The sequence below is a fragment of the Engystomops pustulosus genome, chromosome 2, assembly GCF_040894005.1.
Source record: "Engystomops pustulosus chromosome 2, aEngPut4.maternal, whole genome shotgun sequence".
Lineage (NCBI taxonomy): Eukaryota > Metazoa > Chordata > Amphibia > Anura > Leptodactylidae > Engystomops > Engystomops pustulosus.
Window position 1 is genome coordinate 138,545,894 of NC_092412.1, and position 17,099 is coordinate 138,562,992.

The 17,099-nt window shown below is 43.2% G+C and overlaps 1 long non-coding RNA gene across 2 annotated transcripts; it reads right to left on the reverse strand.

The window, feature by feature from the left end:
- Positions 1–5,722: 5,722 nt before the first annotated feature.
- Positions 5,723–16,271, reverse strand: LOC140116606 (uncharacterized). 2 transcript variants are annotated; one of them, XR_011852849.1, is made up of 9 exons: positions 16,181–16,271; positions 16,024–16,110; positions 10,559–10,895; positions 10,126–10,488; positions 9,954–10,040; positions 9,429–9,509; positions 8,127–8,473; positions 7,894–8,024; positions 5,723–7,466 (listed from the first exon to the last, which is right to left on the reverse strand). It is a non-coding gene; the product is annotated as an uncharacterized lncRNA (long non-coding RNA). The 2 variants fall into 2 exon arrangements; XR_011852848.1 differs by having other exon boundaries at positions 9,429–9,514.
- Positions 16,272–17,099: the final 828 nt, after the last annotated feature.

Genomic DNA, 17,099 nt, shown 5'->3' on the forward strand with positions numbered 1-17,099 from the left:
GGCGGCCGCCCCTCGGTATTCGGTCCCCAGCCGCCACTACTTTTCCCGATGTGCCGTCCCAGCCCTGCACCAGCACGTGTCAGACAACATAATCCGTGCCCTGACCAACGCCGTTTCTGACAAGGTCCACCTGACCACGGACACGTGGACGAGTGCTGCCGGGCAGGGCCACTATATATCGCTGACGGCACATTGGGTTAACTTGGTGGAGGCTGGGACCGAGTCTGACCCTGCGGCTGGTCATATACTGCCGACGCCGAGGATTGCGGGGCCTACCTCGGTCCAGGTGTTTCAGGCCTACTATGCCTCCTCCTCCTCCCACCCCTCCTCCACCTCCTCCTCCGAACGACCATCCGTGGGCATGGCGCCATCAGTCGGTAGCTCTAGGCACAGCAGCAGTGCCGTCGCTAAGCGACAGCAGGCGGTGCTCAAACTGCTGAGCCTAGGCGATAAAAGGCAGACCGCCCAAGAACTATTACAGGGCATCACGGCGCAGACTGATCTGTGGCTGGCACCGCTGAACCTGAAGCCAGGCATGGTTGTGTGTGACAACGGCCGTAACCTGGTGGCGGCTCTGCAACTCGGCAGACTGACACATGTGCCATGCCTGGCCCATGTGTTAAATCTGATAGTTCAGCGTTTCCTCAAGACATACCCCAATCTGTCTGATTTGCTCACGAAGGTGCGCCGCATCTGTGCGCATTTCAGGAAGTCCAGCACAGATGCTGCCACTCTCAGGGCAGCGCAGCGCCGCCTCCAACTGCCCGCTCACCGACTGTTGTGCGACGTGCCCACGAGGTGGAATTCAACACTGACCATGTTATCCAGAGTTTACCAGCAGCGCCGAGCGATTGTAGACTGCCAGATGTCAACTTCCACCAGAACTGGTAGTCAGGTCAGTCAGCTTCCTCAAGTCTACAATGAGGAGTGGACGTGGATGTCTGATATCTGTCAGGTGCTGAGTAACTTTGAGGAGTCAACACAGATGGTCAGTGGCGATGCCGCCATCATCAGCCTCACCATCCCGCTGCTTGGCCTGTTGAAAAACTCTCTGGTCAGCATGAAGTCGGAAGCTTTGCGCTCCTCACAAGAGACGGGGGAAGAAGATTCCCTTGTTGATAGCCAAAGCACCCTTAGGTCTGTTTCTCAGCGCATATCGGAGGAGCTGGAGGTGGAGGAGGATGAGGAGGAAGAGGAGGAGAATGTTGGCGAGACACAAGAGGGGACCATTGTTGAGTCCTTCACTGTTTAGCGTGTATGGGCAGAAGAAGAGGAGTTGGAGGAGTTGGAGGAGGAGGAAATGGACAGTCAGGCCAGTGAGGGGAGTGAATTCTTACGCGTTGGTACTCTGGCGCATATGGCAGATTTCATGCTAGGCTGCCTATCCCGTGACCCTCGCGTTCAAAGAATTTATTCCAGCACCGATTACTGGGTGTTCACTCTCCTGGACCCACGGTACAAGCAAAATCTTTCCACTCTCATCCCTGGAGAGGAAAGGAGTGTGAGAATGCATGAATACCAGCAGGCCCTGGTGCACAAGCTGAAACAGTATTTCCCTTCTGACAGCGCTAGCGGCAGAGTGCGTAGTTCTGCGGGACAAGTAGCGAGGGAGAGTAGGCGAGCAGGCAGCTTGTCCAGCACTGGCAAGGGTACGCTTTACAAGGCTTTTGCCAGCTTTATGTCACCCCAGCAAGACACTGTCACCTGTCCCCAGTCTCGGCAGAGTAGGGCTGATCTTTACAGAAAGATGGTGAGGGAGTACGTAGCTGACCATACCATCGTCCTAAATGATCACACAGCTCCCTACAACTACTGGGTTTCAAAGCTGGACATGTGGCACGAACTGGCGCTGTACGCCTTGGAGGTTCTTGCCTGCCCTGCCGCTAGCGTCTTGTCCGAGCGGGTTTTCAGTGCAGCTGGTGGCATCATCACCGATAAGTGTACACGCCTGTCGACTGACAGCGCTGACAGGCTGACGCTTATCAAGATGAATAAAGCCTGGATTTCTCCTAATTTCCAATCTCCACCAGGTGAAGGAAGCTCAACCTGAATAATTTATCCACTCCTCCTCCTCCTCATTTTCCTCCTTCTCCTCCTCTTTGTACAGTAAAGCAGAGGAAACTGGCTATTTTTTGACAGGGCCCACTGGCTCTAGCTATAGTACTTTATGCATTTAATTTTTATGGAGGGCCACCGACCCGGTCCTCTGTTTTAAACAATTTTTGGGAGTGCCACATACAGGCACTCAATCTATTCAATTTTTCTGGAGGGCCACCTACCTGCTCCTCTGGTTTGAAAACTTTTTTGGACTGCCACATACAGGCACTCAATCTATTCAATTTTTCTGGAGGGCCACCTACCTGCTCCTCTGGTTTGAAAACTTTTTTGGACTGCCACATACAGGCACTCAATCTATTCCATTTTTATGGAGGGCCACCTACCTGCTCCTCTGGTTGGAAAACTTTTTTGGACTGCCACATACAGGCACTCAATCTATTCCATTTTTATGGAGGGCCACCTACCTGCTCCTCTGGTTTGAAAACTTTTTTGGACTGCCACATACAGGCACTATCCAAATTGAATTGTCTCCATAGCAGCCTCCACACGTTGTCTCCATTGCTACCTCCAAAAGTCGTCCATATAGCTGCCTCCATACATCGTCCCTTTATCAAATGAGGTGTGTCAGGCAGAAATTTGGGTTGTTTTCATGGATTCCACATCAAAGTTGTTAACTTTGTCGCCACCCTGCTGTGTTATCCACAAAATACACTGGCAAACTTTTACCATTTACGGATATTATTTCAGCGCTTCTTGCGCATCTGTTTACATTCCCCTCACCCGCCATATCCTAAACTTATAAGAACGCTACTACACTTGATCTTATACAAAAGGTTCTTAGAAGTGCTGTTTGGGGAGTAGCCTAGAGACAGGGGCTTGGATTGGCGAAAGCTCGCCTGGCAGCGGAGCGCCAGCTCCATGCCAAGAACCAACTAACATAGTTTTAACTGCAGCACCTTTAATCTACTACTAGTTCACTGCCTCCATACATGGCCGCCTTATCAAACGTGCTGTGTCAGGCAGAATTTTGGGTTGTTTTCATGGCTTCCACAACAAACTTGTTAACTTTGTCGCCACCCTGCTGTGTAATCCTCAAAATATACTGGCAAACTTTTACCATTTACGGATATTATTTCAGCGCTTCTTGCGCATCTGTTTACATTCCCCTCACCCGCCATATTCCAAACTTATAAGAACGCTACTACACTTAACTTGGTGCAGGCTGGGACCGAGTCTGACCCTGGGGCTGGTCATATACTGCCGACGCAGAGGATTGCGGGGCCTACCTCGGTCCAGGTGTTTCAGGCCTACTATGCCTCCTCCTCCTCCCACCCCTCCTCCACCTCCTCCTCCTCCGAATTACCATCCGTGGGCATGGCGCCATCAGTCGGTAGCTCTAGGCACAGCAGCAGTGCCGTCGCTAAGCGACAGCAGGCGGTGCTCAAACTGCTGAGCCTAGGTGATAAAAGGCACACCGCCCAAGAGCTATTACAGGGCATTCCACATCAAACTTGTTAACTTTGTCGCCACCGTGCTGTGTAAGCCACAAAATATACTGGAAAACTTTTTTCATTTACGGATATTATTTCAGCGCTTCTTGCGCAGATGTTTACATTCCCCTCACCTGCCATATCCCAAACTTATAAGAACGCTACTACACTTGATCTTATACAAAAGGTTCTTAGAAGTGCTGTTTGGGGAGTAGCCTAGAGACAGGGGCTTGGATTGGCGAAAGCTCGCCTGGCAGCGGAGCGCCAGCTCCATGCCAAGATCCAACTAACATAGTTTTAACTGCAGCACCTTTAATCTACTACTAGTTCACTGCCTCCATACATGGTCCCCTTATCAAACGAGCTGTGTCAGGCAGAATTTTGGATTGTTTTCATGGCTTCCATGTTAACTTTGTCGCCACCCTGCTGTGTAATCCACAAAATATACTGGCAAACTTTTATCATGTACCGATATTATTTGAGCGCTTCTTGCTCACCTCCTTTGGTTCCTCTCTGCCACCCATTGGTTTGAAGCCTGAGTCCATTTAGGGTATGTTGCCATGACACTCTCTAGCCTGCCGCTGCTGCCGCTGCCTCTGCATGCCGTCCCCTATAGTGTCAGGGTCAATTATTGGATGTTTTAGATGCTATCTAGCCTCATTCGGTCACTCTGTCATGGCCATGCTGTTGCCCATAATTTTGGCATAATGGTGCGATTAAGCAGCCTCAGAGGCATCCATGCATGCTGCCCCTGCTGTTTGCTGTCCATTTCCGTGGTGTTTCCATCCTTTTCTGAGGTTCCCAGGTGTTTGGCCAAGCTTCCCTGTGCAGAGCCTTGGTCCCCTTGAAAAATGCTCGAGTCTCCCATTGACTTCAATGGGGCTCGTTACTCGAAACGAGCACTCGAGCATCGGGAAAAGTTCGTCTCGAATAACGAGTACCCGAGCATTTTAGTGCTCGCTCATCTCTATAGGTCACCATTATGAGAGAGGTGCCACCTACAGTCTGGTGTTGTGTGGGTGACCTGTATCAGGAAGGTCTCATTATTACTAGTCTGGGCCGTGTTCTTTGTAATAATATATATGGAAAAGTGAGGAGTCAGCTCACCTGAAGGCACAGCAGCGTATGACTGGGAGTCCAAGCACGGATTCTCTTTGTTCCAAGTCCAAGAAATCCATAAAGTGCAAATAGTCCAGCTCAAAAGGCACTCCGGTTGTGGGCAAAAACATAATATTTTCTTTATGTAAGTACGAAGAGGGATACACAGCAAAAAGGAAAACACACACAGAGCCAAGGCTTATGGTCTACGCGTTTCGGAAAGCTCCTTAATCATGAACTGATTGGGCCTGTGTGCAGGTGTGCATAAATCGTAGCTACCTGCGATCACATGACCTCTTTAATTTACATAGGAAAAATACACATTATAAAATCTAATACAAACATAGCATTATACATATAAAATGGGATAAACAAGAACGGAATGGCGATGAAGATGTTATAATAGAGAGAGTTAGAGGATATTTAAAAGAAAGAATCTAAATTTGATATATCATATTTTGCCTCTTATTCAGTCCATGCGGCAATCTTGTGGCTAAAGAGAAAATCCAAAAACTCTCTCTATTTAACAACTTGCGCCTGTGGTCACCACCTCTTGTGGGTTTAAACACTTTCTCTATAGCGGTAACAGTAAAATTTGTGCAATCACCTGCATGAACTGTTTGAAAATGTTTAGACTCATTTTTTATTTTTTACATCTGACAAATATCGTCTGATTTTTTATTTTCAAGGCACCTGTAGTACACCCTACATATTGAACCTGGCACTCCTTGCAGGTAATACAGTATACCACATATGCTGTATTACGGTTTATATAGCTATTTATCTTAAAACTCACAGTAAGAAAAGATCCAAGCAGCACTATCAAAACAGAAAATGGGTAAATAAAAATAATAAAAAGCGGGTGCACGCCTAAGAGGGCCTGGCATCAGGTCCTTCAGTTATAGAGACAAAGGAAAAAAAGGCAGCACACCAGACTGTAGTGAAAAAATACCTTAGTGGATTTATTCCATGTGAAAGAACAACGTTTTGGCTCCAAACGCTGCTCTTTCACATGGAATAAATCCACTAAGCTATTTTTTTCTCTACAATCTGGTGTGCTGCCTTTTTTTCCTTTGTCTCCTTTTATCTTAAAAGATTGATGTGTAGCTGCAGAAGTGACTTTGTCTGTAGAGTGTACATATTTACAGCGCATGCAAATATTGTGACCGCACTTGAAAAATCCCTTGGTGTGTAGCCAATGTGGCGTATTTTTGGATGATGGAGAAAAAAATAAACTTGGTGAAAGTATTTGTCCTAAAGTGGGCGCTCTTTTTGAAACAAAATTGAACCCTTCGGATATTATAACAGATAGGGTAGTCTCGTTGTTTTAATTTATCGCATACTTTTTTTTTTATTTTAATGAAAACCGTCTTATATCTGTGCAGTTACGTTTAGTGCGAATTAGTTCTCCAACTGGGAGATTTTTTATTACATGCTTTGGGTGGCAAGATGAAGCCTGTAGAATTGAGTTAGTAACTGTGGGCTTTAAAAAGGGGGATATATGTATTTTATCTTTAGCTTCCAACGTGATGTCTAAAAAATCTATAGTTTTAGGATCCATATCAAAAGTAAATTTTAGATTAAAAGGATTTTGATTAATGTATGACACGAATTCCATGACTTGACAATCCGGTCCCCCCCCCACACCAGTAGCAGGTCGTCTATATAACGACCATACCACCTGATGGTCGGGGGAGAAACGGATTGGCATCAGTGAACAAAAATCTCTCCTTTCCTTTTATTACGGATTGTATACCTGTGATGGTTAATTCTATTCTTGAAATCCAAAGTAGTCTCCCCTACATAGAGTAACTTATATGGGCATGTCAAGACATAAATTACATATGTACTATCACATTTCAAGAAATATTCGATGGGATATACCCTATTCTTACCCTTCATCATAAGTGTACACTTAATACAAGATAAACAGGGGAAGCTGCCTGTCACGGATGCCCCCGCGACCCACGTTCCAGGTCGCGGGAATACCCATGCCTCCCCGCGGCCCCCAGCTCCCCTCCCGCCTCCTAGGGCATGCATGCACAGGCACTCAAGGATTTAAAGGGCCAGCTCACCACTAATTTGTGCTGCCCATTTCCAGGAAATTGATAAAAGCCTGCCTCTCCCAGCATTCCCTGCCGGATCTTTGTGCCTAGTGCCACTAAGAAAGCTATTCCATGCGTTTTGCTTCAGAATTCCAGTTCCCCAGTATTGACTCCAATCCCATGCTGCTTTTGCTGACCTTTCACTACCACCCTGAATCTTCAGATTCTGTACTTTACCTTGGCAACCAGCACAGACAAAGTCGCGCCTGTGGAATGACCTGGTGGTACTACGCCACATCCATCCTGCTTTGAGGTGGGCTCTGGTGAAAATCTGGTACCACTTAGACTCTGGTCTCAGGTGTCGACTTATGTCCTCATCCGCAGTGGTACAGAGGATCCACTACCAATGATCCTGACAGTAAGATCCGACCATGGATCCTGCCGAGGTTCGGCTACCTGTTCTGGCAGATCTTACCATCGTGGCTCATCAGACCCAGAAAGTTGCCATGCAAGGTCAGCAACTCGGACAAGTCTCCGCTATGTTACAGCAGCTATTGTCATCCCGGCGGAAGCAGCAGCATCTGGTCTTGTGGTACCCTCCGCTACTGTGGCCGCATTGGCCTTGCCGAACTGCTTTTATCCATGCCATCCAAATACGACAGTGATCCCAAGTTGTGCAGGGGGTTCATCATGCGGTGCTCTCTGCACATCCAGCTTATGCCCACTCAGATCATCACGGAGACTTTGAAGGTGGCTTTCGGAATCAGCCTTCTATCTGGGAAATATAAACCAAAGGATTTGGACATATAATTGACCATTGAGTCCATATATCAAAGTTTTATTTACAATAAGGGCATATAGAGCCTCACTCAAACTCATTAGTCAAATTAAAACTTCACTTTTATCAAATTCTTTTAAGAACAATGTATTCTTTCCCAAATATTGTATGGACAAATTCCCTACATTGTATTAAAATACACGTAGGCCGTTGTGGAAACTTTAATGTGTGGTATATAGTGTTTTTTCGACAGCTATTCTATTCAGCACCGCAGTCCCAAGGTGACCAGAGATACTAAATTAACACACAATATTAATGGTAATCTCCCTTTTCCATCAGTAGATGTCAGTCTTGTTCATCTAACTCACAGGGGATTACAGAACACTTTCATCTTTCTGATACTTGATGATTGGAATTAACTTACTTAAAAGATTGGTTACATTTTTACAGAATGGTGGACCTTTCTTAACAGCCATAGGGTCGGCCTCCTGATACTTGGACTTTCTATCTCGTCAACAGCTCAAATTTATACTTGATAAATTGGACTTGTCTGGGCTGCAGAAAATATAAGAGAGAAGTTTTGTTAGTTCAAGTTTTTTAATAGCCATACAACTGGAAAAGTACCATGATTAAAAGCAAAAATACATTTCTACTTACTATGTCTCTGTCCATACATTCTTTAGGAATGAATCGGCCATAGTTTGGAATACTCAACGATGGAGATTCTTGGATAAGCGACATTGGACTGTGTTCTGTCTCTTCTTGAGTGATCTTTAGCAAAAACAAAACACTTACAAATGGTTAGTAGTAAAAATGCAATCTCTATCAGAAGACTTTCATCACTCTGATACTTGATGACTGCATTGAACTTACTTAAAAGATTGGATACAATTTTACAGAATGAAGGACCTTTCTTACCAGCTATACGGTCGGCATCTTAATACTTAGACCTTCTATCTCGTCAATAGCTCAAATCGGTACTTGATGAAGTGGACCTGTCTGGGCTGCAGAAAGTAAAAGAAAGAAGTTTTGTTAATTCAAGTTTTTTAACAGCCACATAACTCAAAAAGTACTATGAATGAAAGTAAAGATACATTTCTTTTTTAACATTACATTTTTTATTGATTTTCCAGGGATGGTACATACAAATGTCGTAAAACATTTCTTATAAAGAGTGTTTTCTGATTTATCATTATGCAGAGTTACAGGAAATATCAATGTAACAACATAAAAATAAAAATAAAAAGTAACCAAGAGAACTAAAACTTGACGACAATAATGATTATTCAGACATCGTACTAATATGCCTTAATAGTGACATAATTATATATTAATGGTATTATATGTTGAGCTTAACCATATACTTACTTTGGTCCGTCCAGGACTGTGTTCTGTCTCTTCTTTTACAAATGGTCAGTAGTAAAAATGCAATCTCTATCAGAAGACTTTCATCTCTCTGACACTTGATGATTGCATTCAACTTACTTTAAAGGGGTTATCCGGGTTTAAAATTTTTTTTATGGCTGGGCTGAGGAGGGCTATTTAAATATAATAAACATGTACTTACCTCCTCCGGTGCTGCCGATGTCCCGCGCCGCGGCCCGTCTTCTCCGTGCGCCGGTTTCAGTACAAGGGCGCACAGGGAGCTTCCGGCCGGCTGGAAGCTCCCATGCGCACCATCTCCCAGCGCTTACAACGCTGAGAGATAGGGACGGATGGGAGGAGCCGTCCACAACGCGGACCGGAAGCTCCCTGTGCGCGGCTTCCGTGCCCCTGTTTGTTTACAGGGGCACGGATCGAAGGGACCGCGGCGCGGGACATCGGCAGCACCGGAGGAGGTAAGTGCAGGTTTATTATGTTTAACTAGCCCTCCCCAGCCCGTCCATAAAAATTTTTTTAAACCCGGATAACCCCTTTAAAGATTGGTTACAATTTTACAGAATGAAGGACCTTTCTTACCAGCCACAGGGTCGGCCTCTTGATACTTGGAGATTCTATCTCATTAACAGCTCAAATCGGTACTTGATGAAATGGACTTGTCTGGGCTGCAGAAAAAGTAGAAGAAAGAAGTTTTGTTCACGTTTTTTAATAGCCACATAACTGAAAAAAGTAATGTGATTAAAAGCAAAGATATATTTCTACAACTTTGGAAAATGGTTAGTAGTAAAAATGCAATCAGCAGACTTGCACATGCATAGGCTGGCACTGTGCCAGTAAGATGACGTCGTGATGCCACAGCAACGATCAGCGCCTCCCGAAAACGATTCGGGGGGGCTGATTGAGGGGGAAAGACCCCCCAGATGCATGGCGTGTTAAGCACCCGCCATCGGAGCCCACTCCGATCGCGGGTGTTACACTGGGGTGCCGGCTTTATGTTACAGCCAGCTCCCCGTGTTTTCCAATGCCGGTTCGGCTCAGATCTTGAGCTGTTAACCAGTTAAAAGATTGGTTGTACAATTTTACAGATTGATAGACTTTTCTTACGTGCTATAGGGGTTTTCATCTTGATCCTTGGACCTCCTAACCAGTCGACTGCTAAATCCGGTATTTAAAACTGTGGACTTTAGTAGGCTGCAGATGAAAAAAGAGAGAATTTTTATTAGTTTTTTCATAAGCACACAATTGAAAGAAGTAATATGATTAAATGCAAAGATACATTTCTATTTGCTTTGTCTGTGTCCAAACATTTCGTAGGAATGGCGCAGCCATATGTTAGAACCTTCAACGATGGAGATTCTACAATAAGCGATGGTCCTGGACTGTGTTCTGTCTCTTCTTGTGTGATCTTTAGGTAAAACAAAACTTTGGAAAATGCTTAGTAGTGAAAATGCAATCTCCATTAGTAGGCTTACACCTCTCTGATACTTGATGATTGCATTCAAGTTACTTAGAAAATTGGTTACAATTTTACAGAACAGTGGACCTTTTTTACCAGCCATAGGGGTCTGCATCTTGAAACTTGGACCTTCTATCTCGTCAACAGCTCAAATCGGTACTTGATGAAGTGGACTTGTCTGGGCTGCAGAAAATAAAAGAGAGAAGTTTTGTTAGTTCAAGTTTTTTAAATTCAAAGGTACATTTCTACTTACTTTGTCTCGGTCCAAACATTCTGTAGCCATAGCTCAACTTCTTCCACCATGGAGAATCTACGATAAGTGACTGTCCAGGACTGTGTTCTGTCTCATCTTGTGTGATCTTTAACAGACAAAACTTTTACAGATAGTTAGTAGTAAAAATGCAATCTCTATCAGAAGACTTTCATCACTCTGATACTTGATGATTGCATTCAACTTACTTAAAAGATTGGTTACATTTTTACAGATTTAAGGACCTTTCTTACCAGCCACAGGGTCGGCCTCTTGATACTTGGACCTTCTATCTCATCAACAGCTCAAATCGATACTTGATGAAGTGGACTTGTCTGGGCTGCAGAAAATATAAGAGAGAAGTTTTGTTAATTCAAGTTTTTTAATAGCCACATTACAGAAAAAAGTACTGTGAATCAAAGCAAAGATACATTTCTACTTACTTTGTCTCTGACCAAACATTGGGGCAGATTTACTTACCCGGTCCATTCGCGATCCAGCGGTGCGTTCTCTGCGCTGGATTCGGGTCCGGCTGGGATTTATTAAGGTAGTTCCTCCAACGTCCACCAGGTGACGCTGCTGCGCTGAAGAGCATCGGAACGCACTGGAATACACCGAGCCGGGCTGAGTGAAGGTAAGTGCAATTTTCGCTACACATTTTTTTAAAAAATGCAGCGGTTTTTCCGAATCCGTCGAGTTTTCGTTCGGCTACGCCCCTCGATTTCCGTTGCTAGCATGCCGGCGCCGTTACACCACAATCCGATCACGTGCGCCAAAATCCCGGGGAAAATTAGCGCAAATCGGAAATATTCGGGTAACGTGTCGGGAAAATGCAAATTGGGCCCTTAGTAAATGACCCCCATTGTGTTGGAATGAAGCTGCCATAGGTTAGATTCTTCAACAGTGGAGATTCCACGATAAGCGATGGTCCAGGACTGTGTTCTGTCTCTTCTTGTGTAATATTTAGCAAAAACAAAACTTTTACAAATGGTTAGTAGTAAAAATGCAATCTCAATCAGAAGACTGTATAAGTGTATATGGTGTTTGTATGTGCTGTATGAGAGCATATGGTGTGTGTATGTACTGTATGAGTGCATATGGTGTGTGTACGTGCTGTATGAGTGTGTATGGTGTTTGTGTATTTGCTGTATGAGTGCATGTGGTGTTTTTGTTCTGTATGAGTGTATATGCTGCATGTGTATGTGCTGTATGAGTGTATATGGTGTTTGTATAGCTGTTGTATGAGTACTTGTGGTGTTTGTGTGTGTGCTGTATGTGTGTGTATGTAGTGTTTGTATGTGCTGTATGAGTGCATAGGGTGTGTGTATGTGCTGAATGAGTGTGTATGGCGTTTGTGTATTTGTTGTTTGAGTGCATGTGGTATGTTTGTTCTGTATGAGTGTATATGCTGCATGTGTATGTGCTGTATGAGTGTATTTGGTGTTTGTATAGGTGTTGTATGAGTACTTGTGGTGTTTGTGTGTGTGCTGTATGAGTGTATATAGTGTTTGTATGTGCTGTATGAGTGTGTATGTTGTTTGAGTATATGCTATATGAGTGCATGTCGTGTGTTTGTTCTGTATGAGTGTATATGCTGTGTGTGTATGTGCTGTATGAGTGTATATGACTTTTGTAAAGGTCTTGTATGAGTACATATGGTGTTTGTGTATGTGCTGTATGAGTGTATATGCTGCGTGTATAGGCTGCGTGAGTGTATATGGCTTTTGTAAAGGTGTTTTAAGAGTGCATATGGTGTTTGTGTGTGTGTTTTATGAATGTATATGGTGTTAATGTGTGTGTATGAGTGCATGTGGTGTGTGTATGTGCTGTATTAGTGTATATGGTGTTTATGTATGTGTTGTATGAGTGCATGTGGTGTGTGTATGTGCTGCATGAGTGCATATGGTGTTTGTGTATGTGCTGTGTGAGCATATATGGTGTTTGTGTGCTGTATGAGTGTATATACTGCTTGTATGTGCTATACAAGTGTATGTGATGCGTGCATGTGCTGTATGAGTGTATCTGGTGTTTGTTTATGTGCTGTATAAGTGTATATGGGGTGTGTGTCTGCTCTATGAGTGTATATGGTGTGTCTATGTGCTGAATGAGTGTATATGGTGTTTGTTCTGTGTGAGTGTGTATGCTGTGTGTATGTGCTGTATGAGTGTATATGGTGTTTATGTATGAGCTGTATGAGTGTATATGGTGTTTATGTATGTGTTGTATGAGTGTATATGGTGTGTGTATTTGCAGTATGAGTGTATATGGTGTCTGTATGTTCTGTATGATTGCATATGGTGTTTGTGTTGCATGAGTGTATGAGGTGTGTGTGTGCTTTATGAGTGTATATGGTGTGTGTATTTGCTGTATGAGTGCATGTGGTGTGTGTATGTGCTGTATGAGTGTATATGGTGTTTATGTATGTGTTGTATGAGTGCATGTGGTGTGTGTATGTGCTGCATGAGTGCATATGGTGTTTGTGTATGTGCTGTGTGAACATATATGGTGTTTGTGTATTGTATAAGTGTACATACTGTGTGTATGTGCTATTAGAGTGTATGTGATGCGTGCATGTGCTGTATGAGTGTATCTGGTGTTTGTTTATGTGCTGTATGAGTGTATATGCTGCGTGTATATGCTGCGTGAGTGTATCTGGATTTTGTAAAGGTGTTTTAAGAGTGCATATGGTGTTTGTGTGTGTGTTTTATGAATGTATATGGTGTTAATGTGTGTGTATGAGTGCATGTGGTGTGTGTATGTGCTGTATTAGTGTATATGGTGTTTATGTATCTGTTGTATGAGTTCATGTGGTGTGTGTATGTGCTGCATGAGTGCATATGGTGTTTGTGTATGTGCTGTGTGAGCATATATGGTGTTTGTGTGCTGTATGAGTGTATATACTGCTTGTATGTGCTATACGAGTGTATGTGATGCGTGCATGTGCTGTATGAGTGTATCTGGTGTTTGTTTATGTGCTGTATAAGTGTATATGGTGTGTGTGTCTGCTCTATGAGTGTGTATGCTGTGTGTATGTGCTGTATGAGTGTATATGGTGTTTATGTATGAGCTGTATGAGTGTATATGGTGTTTATGTATATGTTGTATAAGTGTATATGGTGTGTTTACTTGCAGTATGAGTGTATATGGTGTCTGTATGTTCTGTATGATTGCATATGGTGTTTGTGTTGCATGAGTGTATGAGGTGTGTGTGTGCTTTATGAGTGTATATGGTGTGTGTATTTGCTGTATGAGTGCATGTGGTGTGTGTATGTGCTGTATGAGTGTATATGGTGTTTATGTATGTGTTGTATGAGTGCATGTGGTGTGTGTATGTGCTGCATGAGTGCATATGGTGTTTGTGTATGTGCTGTGTGAGCATATATGGTGTTTGTGTATTGTATGAGTGTATATACTGTGTGTATGTGCTATTAAAGTGTATGTGATGCGTGCATGTGCTGTATGAGTGTATCTGGTGTTTGTTAATGTGCTGTATAAGTGTATATGGTGTGTGTATCTGCTGCAAGAGTGTATATGGTGTGTGTATGTGCTGAATGAGTGTATATGGTGTTTGTTCTGTGTGAGTGTGTATGCTGTGTGTATGTGCTGTATGAGTGTATATGGTGTTTATGTATGAGCTGTATGAGTGTATATGGTGTTTATGTATATGTTGTATGAGTGTATATGGTGTGTGTATTTGCAGTATGAGTGTATATGGTGTCTGTATGTTCTGTATGATTGCATATGGTGTTTGTGTTGCATGAGTGTATGAGGTGTGTGTGTGCTTTATGAGTGTATATGGTGTGTGTATTTGCTGTATGAGTGCATGTGGTGTGTGTATGTGCTGTATGAGTGTATATGGTGTTTATGTATGTGTTGTATGAGTGCATGTGGTGTGTGTATGTGCTGCATGAGTGCATATGGTGTTTGTGTATGTGCTGTGTGAGCATATATGGTGTTTGTGTGCTGTATGAGTGTATATACTGCTTGCATGTGCTATATGAGTGTATCTGGTGTTTGTTTATGTGCTGTATAAGTGTATATGGTGTGTGTGTGTGTGTCTGCTGTATGAGTGTATATGGTGTGTCTATGTGCTGAATGAGTGTATATGGTGTTTGTTCTGTGTGAGTGTGTATGCTGTGTGTATGTGCTGTATGAGTGTATATGGTGTTTATGTATGTGTTGTATGAGTGTATATGGTGTGTGTATTTGCAGTATGAGTGTATATGGTGTCTGTATGCTCTGTATGAATGCATATGGTGTTTGTGTTGCATGAGTGTATGAGGTGTGTGTGTGCTTTATGAGTGTATATGGTGTGTGTATTTGCTGTATGAGTGCATGTGGTGTGTGTATGTGCTGTATGAGTGTATATGGTGTTTATGTATGTGTTGTATGAGTGCATGTGGTGTGTGTATGTGCTGCATGAGTGCATATGGTGTTTGTGTATGTGCTGTGTGAGCATATATGGTGTTTGTGTATTGTATGAGTGTACATACTGTGTGTATGTGCTATTAGAGTGTATGTGATGCGTGCATGTGCTGTATGAGTGTATCTGGTGTTTGTTTATGAGCTGTATGAGTGTATATGCTGCGTGTATATGCTGCGAGAGTGTATATGGCTTTTGTAAAGGTGTTTTAAGAGTGCATATGGTGTTTGTGTGTGTGTTTTATGAATGTATATGGTGTTAATGTGTTGTATGAGTGCATGTGGTGTGTGTATGTGCTGCATGAGTGCATATGTTGTTTGTGTATGTGCTGTGTGAGCATATATGGTGTTTGTGTATTGTATGAGTGTATATACTGTGTGTATGTGCTATTAGTGTGTATGTGATGCGTACATGTGCTGTATGAGTGTATCTGGTGTTTGTTTATGTGCTGTATAAGTGTAAATGGTGTGTGTATCTGCTGTATGAGTGTATATGGTATGTGTATGTGCTGAATGAGTGTATATGGTGTTTGTTCTGTATGAATGTGTATGCTGTGTGTATGTGCTGTATGAGTGTATATGGTATTTATGTATGTGCTTTATGAGTGTATGTGGTGTTTATGTATGTGTTGTATCCACATATATGGTGTGTGTATTTGCCGTATGAGTGTATTTGGTGTGTGTATGTGCTGTATGATTGCATACGGTGTTTGTGTATTTGCTGCATGAGTGCATGTGGTGTGTTTGTTCTGTATGAGTGTATATGATGTGTGTATATGCTGTATGAGTGTATATGTTGTTTGTTTAGATGTTGGGTGAGTATATATGGTGTTTGCATGTGTGCTGTATGAGTGTAAATGGTGTTTATGTATGTGCTGTACGAGTGTATACGGTGTGTTTACGTGCTGTATGAGTGCATGTGATGTTTGTGTATATGCTGTAGGAGTGTTTATGCTGCATGTGTTGTATGAGTGTATATGGTATTTCTATGTGAGCTACATGAGTGTATATGGTGGGTGTTTTACAGAATAGTGGACCTTTTTTACCAGCCATAGGGGTCTGCATCTTGAAACTTGGACCTTCTATCTCGTCAACAGCTCAAATCGGTACTTGATGAAGTGGACTTGTCTGGGCTGCAGAAAATAAAAGAGAGAAGTTTTGTTAGTTCAAGTTTTTTAAATTCAAAGGTACATTTCTACTTACTTTGTCTCGGTCCAAACATTCTGTAGCCATAGCTCAACTTCTTCCACCATGGAGAATCTACGATAAGTGACTGTCCAGGACTGTGTTCTGTCTCATTCTCATCTTGTGTGATCTTTAACAGACAAAACTTTTACAGATAGTTAGTAGTAAAAATGCAATCTCTATCAGAAGACTTTCATCTCTCTGATACTTGATGATTGCATTCAACTTACTTAAAAGATTGGTTACATTTTTACAGATTTAAGGACCTTTCTTACCAGCCACAGGGTCGGCCTCTTGATACTTGGACCTTCTATCTCATCAACAGCTCAAATCGATACTTGATGAAGTGGACTTGTCTGGGCTGCAGAAAATATAAGAGAGAAGTTTTGTTAATTCAAGTTTTTTAATAGCCACATTACAGAAAAAAGTACTGTGAATCAAAGCAAAGATACATTTCTACTTACTTTGTCTCTGACCAAACATTGGGGCAGATTTACTTACTCGGTCCATTCGCGATCCAGCGGTGCGTTCTCTGCGCTGGATTCGGGTCCGGAAGGGATTTATTAAGGTAGTTCCTCCAACGTCCACCAGGTGGCGATGCTGCGCTGAAGAGCATCGGAACGCTCTGGAATACACCGAGCCGGGCTGAGTGAAGGAAAGTGCAATTTTCGCGACACATTTTTTTTTAAGTGCGGCATTTTTCCGAATCCGTCGGGTTTTCGTTCGGCCACGCCCCCCGATTTCCGTCGCGTGCATGCCGGTGCCGTTACACCACAATCCGATCACGTGCGCCAAAATCCCGGGGAAAATTAGCGCAAATTGGAAATATTCGGGTAACGCGTCGGGAAGATGCAAATTGAGCCCTTAGTAAATGACCCCCATTGTGTTGGAATGAAGCTGCCATAGGTTAGATTCTTCAACAATGGAGATTCCACGA